The sequence below is a fragment of the Marmota marmota genome, unplaced genomic scaffold (assembly GCF_001458135.2).
Source record: "Marmota marmota marmota unplaced genomic scaffold, marMar, whole genome shotgun sequence".
Taxonomy (NCBI): Eukaryota; Metazoa; Chordata; class Mammalia; order Rodentia; family Sciuridae; genus Marmota; species Marmota marmota.
The window spans coordinates 8,885,321-8,899,570 of record NW_025999969.1 but is presented as its reverse complement, the minus strand read 5'-3'; the positions used below and the strand labels follow the sequence as shown (position 1 = coordinate 8,899,570).

The 14,250-nt window shown below is 38.2% G+C and overlaps 1 pseudogene; it reads left to right on the top strand.

Moving 5' to 3' along the window:
- Positions 1-5,087: 5,087 nt before the first annotated feature.
- Positions 5,088-14,250, top strand: part of LOC125617084 — a 22,013-nt pseudogene continuing 12,850 nt past the window's right edge.

The following is a 14,250-nucleotide window of genomic DNA, read 5'->3' as shown; positions in this document are numbered from 1 at the left end:
AAAAAAAAAAAAAAAAAAAAGAAGAAGAAAAAGAAGTCGTGTGAGTTGTGTCAGGGAGCATGGCACTTGAGAATGAAACATCTTCCTGCTCCTGTTCACTCCAGTGCTCGCCCTAAAGTGCAGGTGTGGATATGTAAAGTGGTGTACAAAATGGACCATAAAATTCTCTGTCTCTGGAAGGAGTTGTGAGGAAGTATCCCATGCTTGTGAGGGCACTGCCTGACCCCAGACAGGTCACCAGTCACCCCGTACAATTGCCATGGACTTAAGTTCCTGGGTTTGGGATCAGACCAAACTTCATTGGTCACCATTGTACCACTGACTAGCATGCAGGGATTTTACTTGACCTCTGTAAGCCTAGTTTCCTCGGCTGCAAAATGATGAAAGTAATAGTCTATCTCATTTAGATTTGGAGAAGAGAAAATTTCTGTAACGTGTCATGCAATATTTCATAAATGTTAGTCCTAAGTAGTGGCTACACTATGATGCTAGCCCCTGGTTCCTTCCTGTGTCCTGCCTTGGCTACTGACCAGGTAGGACATTCTCCCAGCTTCTTCACATCATGCAGAATGCACTGCTGTTACATAGTACATGCTCATCATTTTGATGACCATGTAGCCAACAAGCTCAGTCTTGTGAAAAAGCAGCAGAAATCATCTCTCTCTCTCTCTCTCTCTCTCTCTCTCTCTCTCTCTCTCTCTCTCTCCCTCCCTCCATAAATGTAGTGCCTCATAATACTTCTATAACTGGTCCAGAATCCTGACCCTCTCAAGGGGAATAGGAATACTGATTTCTCTGAAGTTGCTCTCCAGGAAAATAATCTCTTCCTTGACGAGGCATGAGAAAGAAAAACCCATATTGGCTCTGGGAGTGTTAATGATGTGTTTCAAGGAGAGGAATAAGTTGTCTCTAGAGTTGCAGAGTGCCTAGAACATGCCTAAAGAAATAAATTCTCAATATTCATATACTCCATGTTTCATTTCTAGAGAATGTCACAAATACAAATGTCAAGCCAAATACATCTCAACCAAAAAGACAATGGTTTGCCTTGAAACCATGGAGACCCTGAGTTTCATCTGGCTCCATATCTCAGGTTTCCCTTTCTCAAGTTCTCCCAGTCTCTCCCCCGATCATTACAGGATTTTTCCCAATTGATGGAGGCTCTGTGGACATGTAGTCCTGGGATGGCTCAGCAGCTCCCCCATCTTCCTGCTACTCCCCTGGACTCAGCCAGCAGGTGTTGAAGGAAGAGCTTCTCCCACCTGCCCCAGCCCTGTCAGAGAGGCCCCATGTCCTTTTGTTCCAGTCCACCACATTCAGAACATTCCAACAGCAAACATTGCTGGTGTATGACGTTACTCTTTGAGGGGTTTTATATCATTTTATTCTTTTTGTGAATTACATACACATCTCCCACTGAATGTCTCCAAGTTCTCTGGCTTTCCAGGGTAACTGGAAATGCTCAGTCCCCATTCCATTTACGCAGAGAGCCCAGGACCACATTCCCATCAGGGAGGAATTTATATCTTTCTCTATTTGGGAGAGACTGTGTTTTTCTTTTCCCTTCTTCAGATTCTTTTCTTCTACTGAATTTTCAGTGTCTTGTTTCCCTCCCGCCATCACTGTCTTCTTTTTGTACCACTCGGCCCTTCTTTCATTTCTCTCAAATCATCACAAACTCAAGCTGTTGTGTCTGTCACATTTTTACTGAAAATCTGAGGCCTTCTAAGAGTTGCATGGCAAACACTAAATAGGTCAGCTCAGAAAGGATTGGCTGTCCTAAAATCATGTTGACTCCCTCACTCAACCCCTTCTATCTCTAGATGAGATATATACTAAAATGGCAGCTCATGGGCCGAACAGAGCCTCAGCCAGGACAGTTTTAATTAGCTTCCAATATTTTTAAATTAATTTTTTAAAAAATTTAGCTTCCAATATTTGTAAATGAATTTTTTTTTCATGTTTTTGGCTTTCATTGAAAGACTAGACCATCTGATAGTGGCTGACGACCAGCTGGGATGCGGCTGGGATGCAGCAGTGGCTGCCCAAGGTCGGAGCCTGTCCTCCGCAACCCCACCCCCCTTCCTTCATTGGCTTCCAGCTGCCTCACCAGCCCTGCAAGGAGAGTCAATTTTACTCTACACTATTTCCTTTTCTCTTTTTTTCAAAGGACCAGCCTCTTTCTGTAAGCATCAACAACATTTTTTTTTAAATTCTAGCATTTCTGCTTTTTATCTTGCAGACCATTTGTTTCCTCTGTAGTATGAATATTAATGTCCCCCCAAAATTCAGATGTTGAAATCCTTACCCCAAGGTGATAGTGCACAGAGGCAGAGATCTTGGGGAGGTGATTAGGCCATGAGGGCAAAGCCTTTATGGGATTTGTGCCTCTTTAGAAAAGATTCCAGATGTTAGCTAGGCCCTTCCACCCTCTAAGAACACTGCAAGAAGGTGACCTTTGAGAACCAGGAAACAGACCCTCACCAGACACTGAATCTTACAACTTGACCTTTTTTTTTTTTTCCATTAACTTTTTTATTTACATGTGACACGCAGAATGTGTTGCAATTCTTATTACCCATATAGAGCGCAATTTTTCATATCTCTGGTTGTATACAAAGTATATTCACATCAATTTGTGTCTTCAAACATGTACTTTGGATAATAATGAACAACTTGATCCTGAGCTTCCCAGCCCCCAGAACCATGAGAAATAAAATTTTGTTGTTTAGGGTATTTTGTTATAGGAGCACAAATTGACTAAGACAGCCTCTTTGAGACAGCCTGCTCCATCTAAAATAGCACAGACCCTCCCCTTTTCATATCCAAAAAAGCCTGTTGAAATCTTCAGGATGTCTTCCTCAACAGGGTTAACCCATATCACTGTGAATTATGTCCCTCCTTTAGAGGGCAGAAGTATCTGTGATTGTTTGGTTTAAGAACTGCTCCCAGATCATGTGGCTAGTGAGTGGCAAAGTCAAGTGTTGTGCACATCCCATCTTACAGAGAAGCATCCATATGTCCCCCAAAGGCTCATGTGTTGAAGGCTTGGTCCCCAGTGCTGCCCTGTTCAAAGATGCAGGCTTCAGAAAGGGATTAGATCATGGGCTCAAATCTCATCAGTACATTAATCAATGATGGATTAATAATTTAATGGCATTGTTGGGAAATGATGAGTATTGTAGTAGGGTCTAATTGGAAAAAGTAGGTCACTAGAGACATATGTTGTCCTGACCCCTTCCTTTCACTCTTTCTCTCTGCTTTCTGACTGCCATGAGGTGAGCAGCTTTCCTCTGCCATGCCCTCTACCATGCTGTTCTGCATCCCTTCAGGCCTAAAACAATGGAACTGGCCAAACATAGCCAACCTCTAAAACCAAAATAAATTTTGCTTCTCTAAATTATTTTCCTCAGCGGTTTTGTCACAGTTGCAAAAAACTTACTAACACACCAAGATTCAAACACAGTCTTCTTGATTTCCAGTCTAGTGCCTCCCACCCCATTAAACCATCTGATGCTGTCTATCAACTGGGAGAGCTTTATTCTAGGTGGCAGAGTTGCAAGGGAGGTGGGGAGAGAAGTCTCTCTCGCCAGCTGGTATTCATGAACACACACCAGCCTGCCATTCTTCTGCCATTGGCAAGGAAATAGGAAATCTGTACTCCTAGCTACACAGTCTTTGGCCTTCTATGGTGACTTTTGAAATCACAGAACATTCTAGCAGTCAATCAATCCCAAAGATCACCCAGTCCAACAACCTAATCTTATAAATGAGGAAATTGAGGTCACTCACCCTTGTAAGCTACCTCAGATGTTCTTTTATCAGAGCATGCTCATTTTGTCCACATACAAGCTATTGGGCAAGGTACAGTATGTGCTTTGTCATAAATCTTTAAGTACAGAATTTTCAAGGTAAATTTAAATAATAGTGGAAAACAGAGTAAAAAGCTTAGGTGACAATAAGGTGCACTAGAAACAATTTTGTTGTTTACTGATCTGTAGAGACAGCACTTTTGCATTCTGTAAAGTGCTCTTAGGCATTAACTCATTAGTCCTCAAAGTAGTGCAGAAATCTTATCCAAATGCACCTACTCCACTGAAGCTACTGAAGAAAAAGAAAGACATACATGACTGTAAACATTTAAATTGAAAAATAACAAAGTAGATTAGCAAAAGAGCCTGAATGTGTTTAACCCACAGGGCAGTGGAAGAGATGAACAAAACAGCAGAAGAGAGTAAAGATCTGGCCTTACCCTGTGCCCACCAACTAGCGTCTCCACGTTTAGCAAATAAATATACAGGAAACCTGCTTAACCTTGAACTTCAGGTAAACCTCAAGTAATTTTTACTAGACAAATGCCCCATAAACTGGTTAGGACATAGTCGTAACAAACAATATTCATTGTTGTCTGCATTGCAAGTTTAACAGCGCTTCCTGTAAATTATGTGCAATCCTATTCCCATTTCAATCCATCATACAACAATACCTGAAATGGTGAAAGGACCCTGTATGACTAGAGCAATGCAGACGTCGGGCTTCTCCCCACCGAGCTGGAGTCTGCACCTTCTTTATTGAAAATCAGTTCAGTAGTCATTTGCTCAGGAGGCAGGACAATGTCAGATAGCTCTAAAATTTCTAAACAGTCTCAATTTCTGTACCTACCGCATAACAAATACTTGGTGAGCCAGCACCAGTCTGTGGAGCACTTTTGGAGTAGCACCGGGTAGGAAAGAAGGAAGTTTCATCAGGTTTTAGCTCCACCTATTGCCAGTTGATCAGGTTGGGTTAGTGGATACATCTTTCCTAGTGTCTGATTGTCTCTAAAATAACAACAGTGATTGTACCTGGTGCTCAATCTACCTGATGGGCAGACTCAATCACTCCAGGTCCTTCAGACAATAGTCATGAAAGAATGTCTCTATATCATAAAACATCAAAGGGAGAAATGAAAATTTAAATATTCCATCTTACAGAGAAACATCCATACTTGAACTTGAGGTAAACTTGAACATTAGGAGAAAATATAGGACCTTTTGGGCACTCTTACACCTCTCATACTATTTAGAATTTATTTTACTCGAGGCCACATGACGGTAAAGAAAAGAAAAAATATCTTAGTCTTTCAGAATTTAGTGATTTTAAAGGTCTGAAACTGGCCCTGATTATAACTTTTGCTGATTTTGCATGACTGCTTGTAAGATTTTTTTTTTAAATTATGTGAAATGTTAAATGACTCATCAGTATTCCTGAATGGCAAAATGTTGACATTGATAAAATTTGGCTTTTAAAAAGAAAGTTCAATTCCAGTTTCATATACATATATGATTTTGTAGCTGGTGGGACTGTGGTACATGTGTAGCCCATGAACTCATGGAGTGGAACGCAGTAGTTGAGAATTCAGCCCCGGGACTCAAGGGACAGTTTCAATTTGGTTTTCCACTGAGTAGTTGCATGACCTTGGGCAAATTTCTTAACCTTTTGAAGTTGCAGCTTCTTCATCACAAAATAGAAATATTAACACCTCTCTGATGGAATTAGTGTGGGAAAGTAACTGGAATAATCTATGTAAAGCATTTCTAAGATTACCTGGCCCTTAGTAAGTTCTTAAAAAAAATGTTTTTAATAGCTCTCTTTATAACAAGCAATGAGTTTAATACTTGCCTTTGTATTTATGTAGAATAATTTAGAAGCATTTAACTAAAGCATCACAATGTGCACAGCAAAATTAGCTATGGGGATAATCATCATTGTTTTTTTAAATAATAGTAACAATTAGAACACAAATGTCCAATGTTAAGAGTTTCTACCGATACATTAAATTTGTACACATACACTTTGATGCATAATTAATTTTGATTGATGCGCATGAAAATGAAATCTTAATTTTGATTATCCATAGAAAATATTTTCTCTTTTTCTTTCTAAACTTTCTACAGTGATCATGTATTACTTGGATAGTAATTTTTTTTGAAAAGTCATTAAAATCATGACACCTTTTCTTCTTCCCCCAGATTTGTTGTCTAGGCCCTTTCTTTCATCACTACCATCCCAAGGATAAGTTCCGTCTCCCTAGGCTACACTTCTCTTCTGCCAACTGCTCTCTAGAAAGGATATGTTAGTGCCTATGTCCAGATGCTTTCAGTGAATTTGATGGGAAGATTTGAGTAGGTTTGCACTAGGGGTAAGTCCAATAAAGTTAAGTCTTATTTGAGTTGTCTGAAAATAGATAACATTAGGGATACATCAAAATCATTCTACAGAAAGGCAACAGTGAGCATAATTCAAAGAACGAGGAAAAAGAGGCAGCAAAGTCAGCCAACTGTTAGGAGAAACAGACTGAAATGAGGTACAATGATAGAGGTGGGGATTGGGTCTTGTGAATGGAGTGTGGGGGGCAGGGAACCCCTTCTCTGTGATTCCAGGCACAGAGCTGTCCACAGACACTGCAGCTTTAAGGTGTATATTATGCTGGATAACAGGTGTAAACGATTGAGGCTATACTGAGATAACTCCTCAAAATTAATCCTATTGCTTTTTACTTGGCATTTTCCCATACAAAACCTTCTCTTTATTCATCCAAAGGCAGCCATAGCTGGGGGAAGATTGATATAATTGTAATAGAAATGCCAAGAGAGTTGGTGCTCAGATTTTGAGTTCCAAGAAAAGTTCTTGATGCCCACTTCAGAGGCAAAAATTATGAAAGCCAAAGCTGGAATCTTTTATTTTGAAGGAAAAGAGAGTTTTTTGTAAATCAAAAGGCAAAGCCCTAAAGGAGCTGAACACAAAATATATCCACCAACAAAAGACAGGAAAGAGAATAGAGATGGCATCAGTTTCCTACAACAAGGACAACTGGGTTATTGAAATCTCTCTCCTGCTAAAAGCATGTAAAATGTTGTATGAATTTTATATTTTTAAATATATAACTGAACTACAAATGAAAAGAAAGTATAATTTCCAGCATTGAGAACCAAGAGAGAACTTAAAATTATACAGGTGTCAAATATAAAATAAAACAGACAATTAAGAAGAGGATTTTATTCAGTCTATTACAATATAATATTCATTAATGAAAAAATTGCAAAGAAAAAGAAACTGCTCTAGGCATCTATGGAGGCAAATAATTCATCTATCTTTCTATTTATTTATTTTAGCTTTGATAGCAGAATACTTGATACTGGGTAATTTATTTTAAAAAACTTATTATTTCACATTTATAGAGGCTGGAAAGTTCAAGATCAAGGAGCCATCATGGGTGTTCTTACTTTGTATTCAAATGGTAGGTGAAATTCAAATGGAGGTGAAAAGGTAAAACAGAACATTGTGTCCTCCCAAGCCAAAAGAGTAAGAGAGAGCCCACTTGCAAAAACCCATTTTATCTCAGCATTAATCCACTCACAAGGACACAGTCCTCATTACCTAAATACCTCCCATTATGCCCCACCTCCAACACATAAACTTTGAGAGACATATTTAGATTATAGCATCAAGTCCTGTGGAAGTCATGAGGAAAGGTGAATCCTGGCCTTACTGAGTCATTGAGGAAAGATGGAGCTGGGTCTTAGAACATGCGAGTACCTTGTAGTCTTTTGCTGTTAACTGGTTAAGATTAGCCTTTCTCTTGGAACACAAACTGGTGGAGGATTTCTTAACTATCAGTGTTTTCTGGGTGCACAGGGCTGAGGTAAAGCTCAACATTGCCAGTCACCTCTTTCAGATGAACTTAGTAGCAATGATATGCTTTTGAATTTGCTGAAATAGGATCTAAATAATGTTCTTCAATTATTGGCATTGTTCTGGCAAATCAGAGTCAGCTATTGAGAGGCAATGGCAAAAGTCAGATGTTTTCAATCCTGGCAATAAGGTATGCTAAAAGAGGGATGCTTCATATAGATAGGATGAATATCAAAGTGAAGAGCCAGAGGTTGAACTCTGAGGGTAAGCTATCCTATAGCCTGTAGTATCTATATCAAGAACTAGATATGGACTGATTTCTAGGCATCTACACCTTAGTTAAATCCCAAGGTGAGGGGGGTGAACATCCTGTTGAAAGCTACTGGCTTAGAAGATGCTAGACTCAAAGAAGCAGAACAGCAATCAAATTCATACTTTGAAAGATAGCTATAGTTCTGACTGCTAATACTATATCATTGTTGTGTGACATCAAGGAAAGCAGCACCAGAATTCTGTTAAAGAGAAAGATATCATGGACAGTGAGGACACAAAAATCTCTAGGAACTTCTATACTGCATACAATTTCTGAAATACTAATATGAATAACATTTTTCTATACAAATTTAACCCAAAGAAAACTAAGCTTTCCCCCTGATTTAACAACTCTTTCTGTATAACTCACCACAGGTAGCATATCAAATAAAATGAATTATTTCTAGCACCTCTCTTTTTATAAATTGGAAGAATAAATCCTTTGTGATTTTCCAGGGGCCTTCTAGGAAATCTCAAAGACAATTTTATGTGAAAAAGATATTAGTTAGAATTGAATTTTGGAAAGGCAAAATATCAAAAATTATCAGGAGATTTCAGCTTGATTAAGATGGGATTGAGGGTTACTGAGAAATGATACATAGCTATCTAGGTAGATTACACAAAAGATAAAGAATAACGTTTTACAACCTCTTAGTAAGAGCAGACCAATAAGCTAGGGAAGGGTCACTGCAAAAAAGAGAAACACCAAATTCCAGCTTTGCATCAATATAATATCTGACATCAAAGCTCACTTTGCCATCTTATAAATAAGTGCATCAAACCTTATCTATGCCCCAAATAAAGTTCTCTTCCCATGAGCCTCCAGCTACTTTCTATATTTATATACATCCTTTACAGAACAACTCAGAGTAGTAAAATGAATGCTTTATTAACAGACACAAGTAGATAAAGCCTCTCTGCACCATATAAAAGTGAAAGGCAGAAAGTATATGCTTAAAATATGTTTAGGAATTAATGTTTCAGTATTCTTACTTAGAAATGATTTAATTGCCTAATGAATACCCATTAATTAACTCAATTTAGTATCAGTCCAAGATTTTAAATTACCTAAAAATCTTATAAATTGTCTTCAAGTTATATGCTATAAAACATAATTACATAGTTTGTCAGAATAATGGTTCAATTTGGTTAAACACGAATTTACATTTTGCATAATCTTAAACATTAAATAGAAATGATACTAGCTTAGTTGACCACTTAGCATGTGTAAGTTTAAGAATATTCCTAAGTAGAATAAAATCTGTGTATATCTCATACTTACATCAGAGGAGACATAGATTTTTAAAAATTAAACCAAATATCTTAAACTAGTTTTATTAGACAAAGTTTCCCAAAATTATGTGAATTTGATTTCTAAAACATTTGAGTTAGTTTCTATAAGATTTATTATTTCTATAGATTTATTTTTTGCACACTGAAAGTACGGTTTAATTTTCTTAATTTCTGGAAAATTTAGGCAAATTCAATTTATAAAAGCACTTATTTTCCTCTAAACAATTAGAAGAGAGCTCCTTTAAGAGATTTTTTTTTCAGTACTAGGGATTGAACTCATAGATGCTTTATCACCGAGGTACACCCCCAGACTGTGCCCTATACCTCCCCTCTCCCACTTTTAAATTTTGAGACAAGGTCTCACTAAGTTGCCCAGGCTGTCCTGAAACTTTGATCCTCCTGCCTCAGTATGGGATTACAGCTGTGCACAACTATGCTTGGCTCCTTTAATGAGATTTTATAACTCTGCATCATGTACAACCAGAGGAATGAGAAGTTGCGCTCCATTTATGTACAATATGTCAAAAATGCATTCTACTGTAAAAGAAAGAAAGAAGGAAAAAGAGATTTTATAAACAAATTTATTAACACCATCAAGATATATAGAAATATTACACATCACACAGGCAGAGAGTATATATAGGTTCAATTCTAAAATTTCAGCCCTGGATCAAGAATGAACTCTAACTTACAAAAATCATCATTTCTTATCAAAGGGCTAGTCTTTTCCAAGTAGGTATGAATTCTTAATTGATTTGAGTTCAAAATAGACAAACTAAAGAGATTAACAATCTCAGTTGTCTTTCACTCAGAAAAATTAAGAGTTCTGTAAATCATCAATCCATTTCCAGAAATCACCAAAAGGTCAGACCATGAGATCAAAAGAAGCAGCACCTGAAATCAAATGAGTACTGAAAAACAATCAAGATCAAATCCTTATTATTCTCACCAATACAAAAGGACCAGGGATCAGATGCCACATTGGGTGCCAAATCAGCCAGTCAGGAACAGAGCACAGAGGTCTCTGAGGAACCCCATTATGGGGAAGGAGTCAACAGGAGACATCTAAAGGTGAATTCCAGTCCCATCTGAGACACAGTACCACACTATCCAAGAGAAATGCACCAGATAGTGAAGGAGATTGTTTTATTCAGCTATTGCAATTAGCAGAATGTTCACCAATGAGGCCATATAAAAGTAAACAAAGGGGACCAAGGAAGAGGCAGATTAACAAGAGAGTCACCCACAAGCCTTATGGGCATAAACGAGGGGAGGAAATTGAATCTTATTTGAGTCACTAAGTAAAGGTGAAGGTGGTCTTTTCTCAGAATATGGGGGGTTTGGAAATGTGGAATGTCCTTTGTGGATTTGACATTTCTCAGAAAACAAAAGGGTGCAGGATGCATGGCTGTAATCCCAGCCACCTGGGAGGCTGAGGCAGGAGGATCGCAAATTCAAAGCCATCCTCAGCAACCTAGTGAGACCCCAGGCAACTTAGCAAGACCTGGTCTCAAAATAAAACACAAAAAAGTTCAATAATGTGGCTCAGTAATTAAGCAGTGATTAAGCAGGGTTCCATCCCTGATACAAAAAAAAAAAAAAAAGGAATAGCTCCTAAAAATAATAGAAGGTATTAAATACCTAAAAGTACATAAATGTTTGAAATAGCATATCACACACAACTAAAGTGATACATTAGTATGTTGCAAGACAGATATGAAAAAGCACCCAAACTAAGCCACAATAAGATTTTTTAAAAAAACATAAATAGCTATTATGTGTAGAACTCAAGATTCATGACAGAAGAAGCTTGAAAGGCCAATAAATTTAAGGAAAGATGCTTGAGTTACTAGTGATCAAGAAAATGCAAATTAAAATAAAAATAAGATAGTATATGACACCTATTTGGAAATTTGAAATACTTTATAACACAAATTTTAGTGAGAATATGGAGGAATAGAATCTTTAAACATAACTTGCTGGCATATACTTCAATTCAACATTTTTAGAAAACAATTTGGCAACATCTAATAAGTTAACACAGTTCGAGATTTCTTATCATTTTGCAATCAAACATGTAATAAGTATTTTAGAGAGATTTTGGCATGTGTGTGCAAAGTTATTTGTTACAGTCTGTTTAAATTGGTTTTAAGAAGTTAGTAACCTGTTTTTAAATCTATGTAGACAGGATAAATAATTGTAGTGTATTTTATTCTAGTACTAATATGTGCTCTTTGCCAATAATTTCCAGATTTCCACTTTTCAGACATATAGGACTGTAATTCCCTATGAGCTTGCAATTTGGAATGGCTTGCTTATGCTCAAAGCAATGAGAACAGAAGTGATGTTCGTCATTTCTAGGTAGAAGCTCCAAGTTCAGTGCAGAATTGGCCACACTTCTCTTCTACTGTAAAAAGTCATGGAAACTTAAGACAGTGCAGGAGCCACCCTGAATGACAAACCATTCTGTCCCCTTGCAGTGGACATCCACTTGTAGCATGACTGGATAGTAATGTTTGCTGTTTACTTATTTTTTCTTCTTCATCAATGGTATCTTTGATTTCCAAAGAGGCATTTGAAAAGCAGGCAGAGATTTTGAAAGACTGTTAATGTGATACGTTAAGGACCACAAAGGATGGGAACTTGCCAGGATTTGTGTTGGAACCCTCATGGACTATGTTCTAGGGAATATGAAGATAGCCCAGGCTTCCCATAGAGTGAAACCCAGTATTAAAATAACTGATGAAATGAAAGTGACTTAGGATTGGAAGCATCCTCAACCTCCCACCAGCAACCTTAAGAATCTCTAGAGCTAAGGATATAGCTCAGTGGTATAGCACTTCTACCACTAAGTGGTAGCATGAGTGAGGCCCCAGGTTCAATCTCTAGCACCACAAAATATCTAAAATCAAAATAAAGTCATCAGAGACTTGTACTTGTCCTAGTCATTTAAAAAAAAAGAAAAGAAAGAAAGAAGAAAAAGAATCTCTAGAGGAAAAGAGCACATCCTAGGCTTTAAATTTTCTCTCCTAGTTTAAGTATGCAACATCTGGCATTTAATCAAAGGCCATACAACATTATTTAAAAGTTGAAAGAGCTGTCTGAATCCACTCTGGACCATCTTCTGCAGAGCACAACCAGCATCTGTGAGCAACCCTGGCCCCCTAGGCCTCGCTCCAGCAGCACATCTCACTGCCTGGGAGCAGAGTGCTGGGGCTGAAGGAGGAGAGCCTGCAGGGATCCTGGGTTGAACTGCACTTCAGCAGTAATGGGAAAGAAGTGCCATCCAGTCTCAATTGCTATTCATAATGCTGATATGGGAAAAATACTGTAGGATTTCCCATGTGAATCTAGAGGGGTAGCTCCAGTTCTCCTGATGATTGCCAACTTCAGACACAAGATACTAACAGAGCTTTTGAAACAGATACCCCCAGCTTGGGAGGGAAAAAATATCAACAACAACGACAAAAAATGGCTCTCCAAAGAACAAAATGATATTGAGAGAAGGAAAGTCTTTGAAAGCATCTTGAAAAATTCTGACTGCATATGGAATTGGTCAGGTCTGCCAGAAAAAAAAAATTGTTGTTGTTGTTTCTAGATATACAAGATAGTAGAGTATATTTTGACATATTATGCATACATGGAGTATAACTTATTCTAATTATGATCCCAGTCTTGTAATTGCGCATGATGTGGAGATTCACTGTGGTGTATTCATATATGAGCATTGGAAAGCTATGTCCAATTCATTCTACTGTCTTTCCTATCCCCACCCTCCCTCCCTATCCTACATTCTCTTTTGTCTAATCCACTGAACTTCTGTTCTTCCCTCCCCTCTCCCCCATTGTGAGTTAGCATCCACGTATCAGAGAGACATTCAAACTTTGTTTTTTAGGGATTAGCTTATTTCATTTAGCAAGATAGTCTCCAGATCCATCTGTTTACTGGCAGATATCATAAAGTCATTTTTTTATGGCTGAGTAATATTACAATACCACATTTTCTTTATCCATTCATCTGATGAAGGGCAACTAGGTTGGTTCCATAGCTTCCCTATTGTGAATTGAGCTGTTGTAAACATTGATGTGGCTGCATCACTGTAGTATGCTGATTTTAAGTCCTTTGGTTAATACATTGAGGAGTGGGATAACTGGGTCAAATGGTGGTTCCATTCCACATTTTCTGAGGAATCTCCATACTTCTTTCCATATGGTTGGACTAGCGATGTATGAGTTAACCTTTCCCCCCACATGCTTGCCAACAATTCTTGTTACTTGTATTCTTGATAATTGCCATTCGGCCAGAAAGTATTCTGCCTACTGAGTTTGTCTTTAAACACTGGAAACACACAGCTACTCTCAGTGAGAAACACCATGTTATAAAGAAATTAGGGGGGCTGGGGATATGGCTCAAGCGGTAGCACGCTCGCCTGGCATGCGTGCTGCCCGGGTTCGATCCTCAGCACCACATACAAAGATGTTGTGTCAGCCAAAAACTAAAAAAAAAAAAAAACCCGTTTCCCCCTTTTCCATCTTCATCTCTTATGACACCCTGCTCTGGATTATTACAAGAAATTTAAGGTACTTAGGAGGGGGCCTCTGGAGCCCTCACCCTTGCAAGTTGTGTCTCTGGACTCATAATCTGAAGTGACGTAGGCCCTTCTGGTGCCTTATGCTTCTCATTTCTCACATGGAGTCAGTCTCTGAATCCTTGCCGAGGATTGAATGTGTGAGTAGATGTCACCTGGCTTAACATAATACCTGGCACATTGTGAGCTGCTAAATAAGGGGCTCTTTGTAATTGTGATTATTAGTTCTGTCCTTAGTCAAGTGGCAGAGTATAAGCAAAAGATGCAATCAGCTTTGTAAACAAATCCAAGAAACATAGAGAAAAGCTTGCAAGTAATTCCCTGGGAATTACTCATGATTTACCCATTGATAAAGTTTCCTTTAATGGAACCATATATTTATT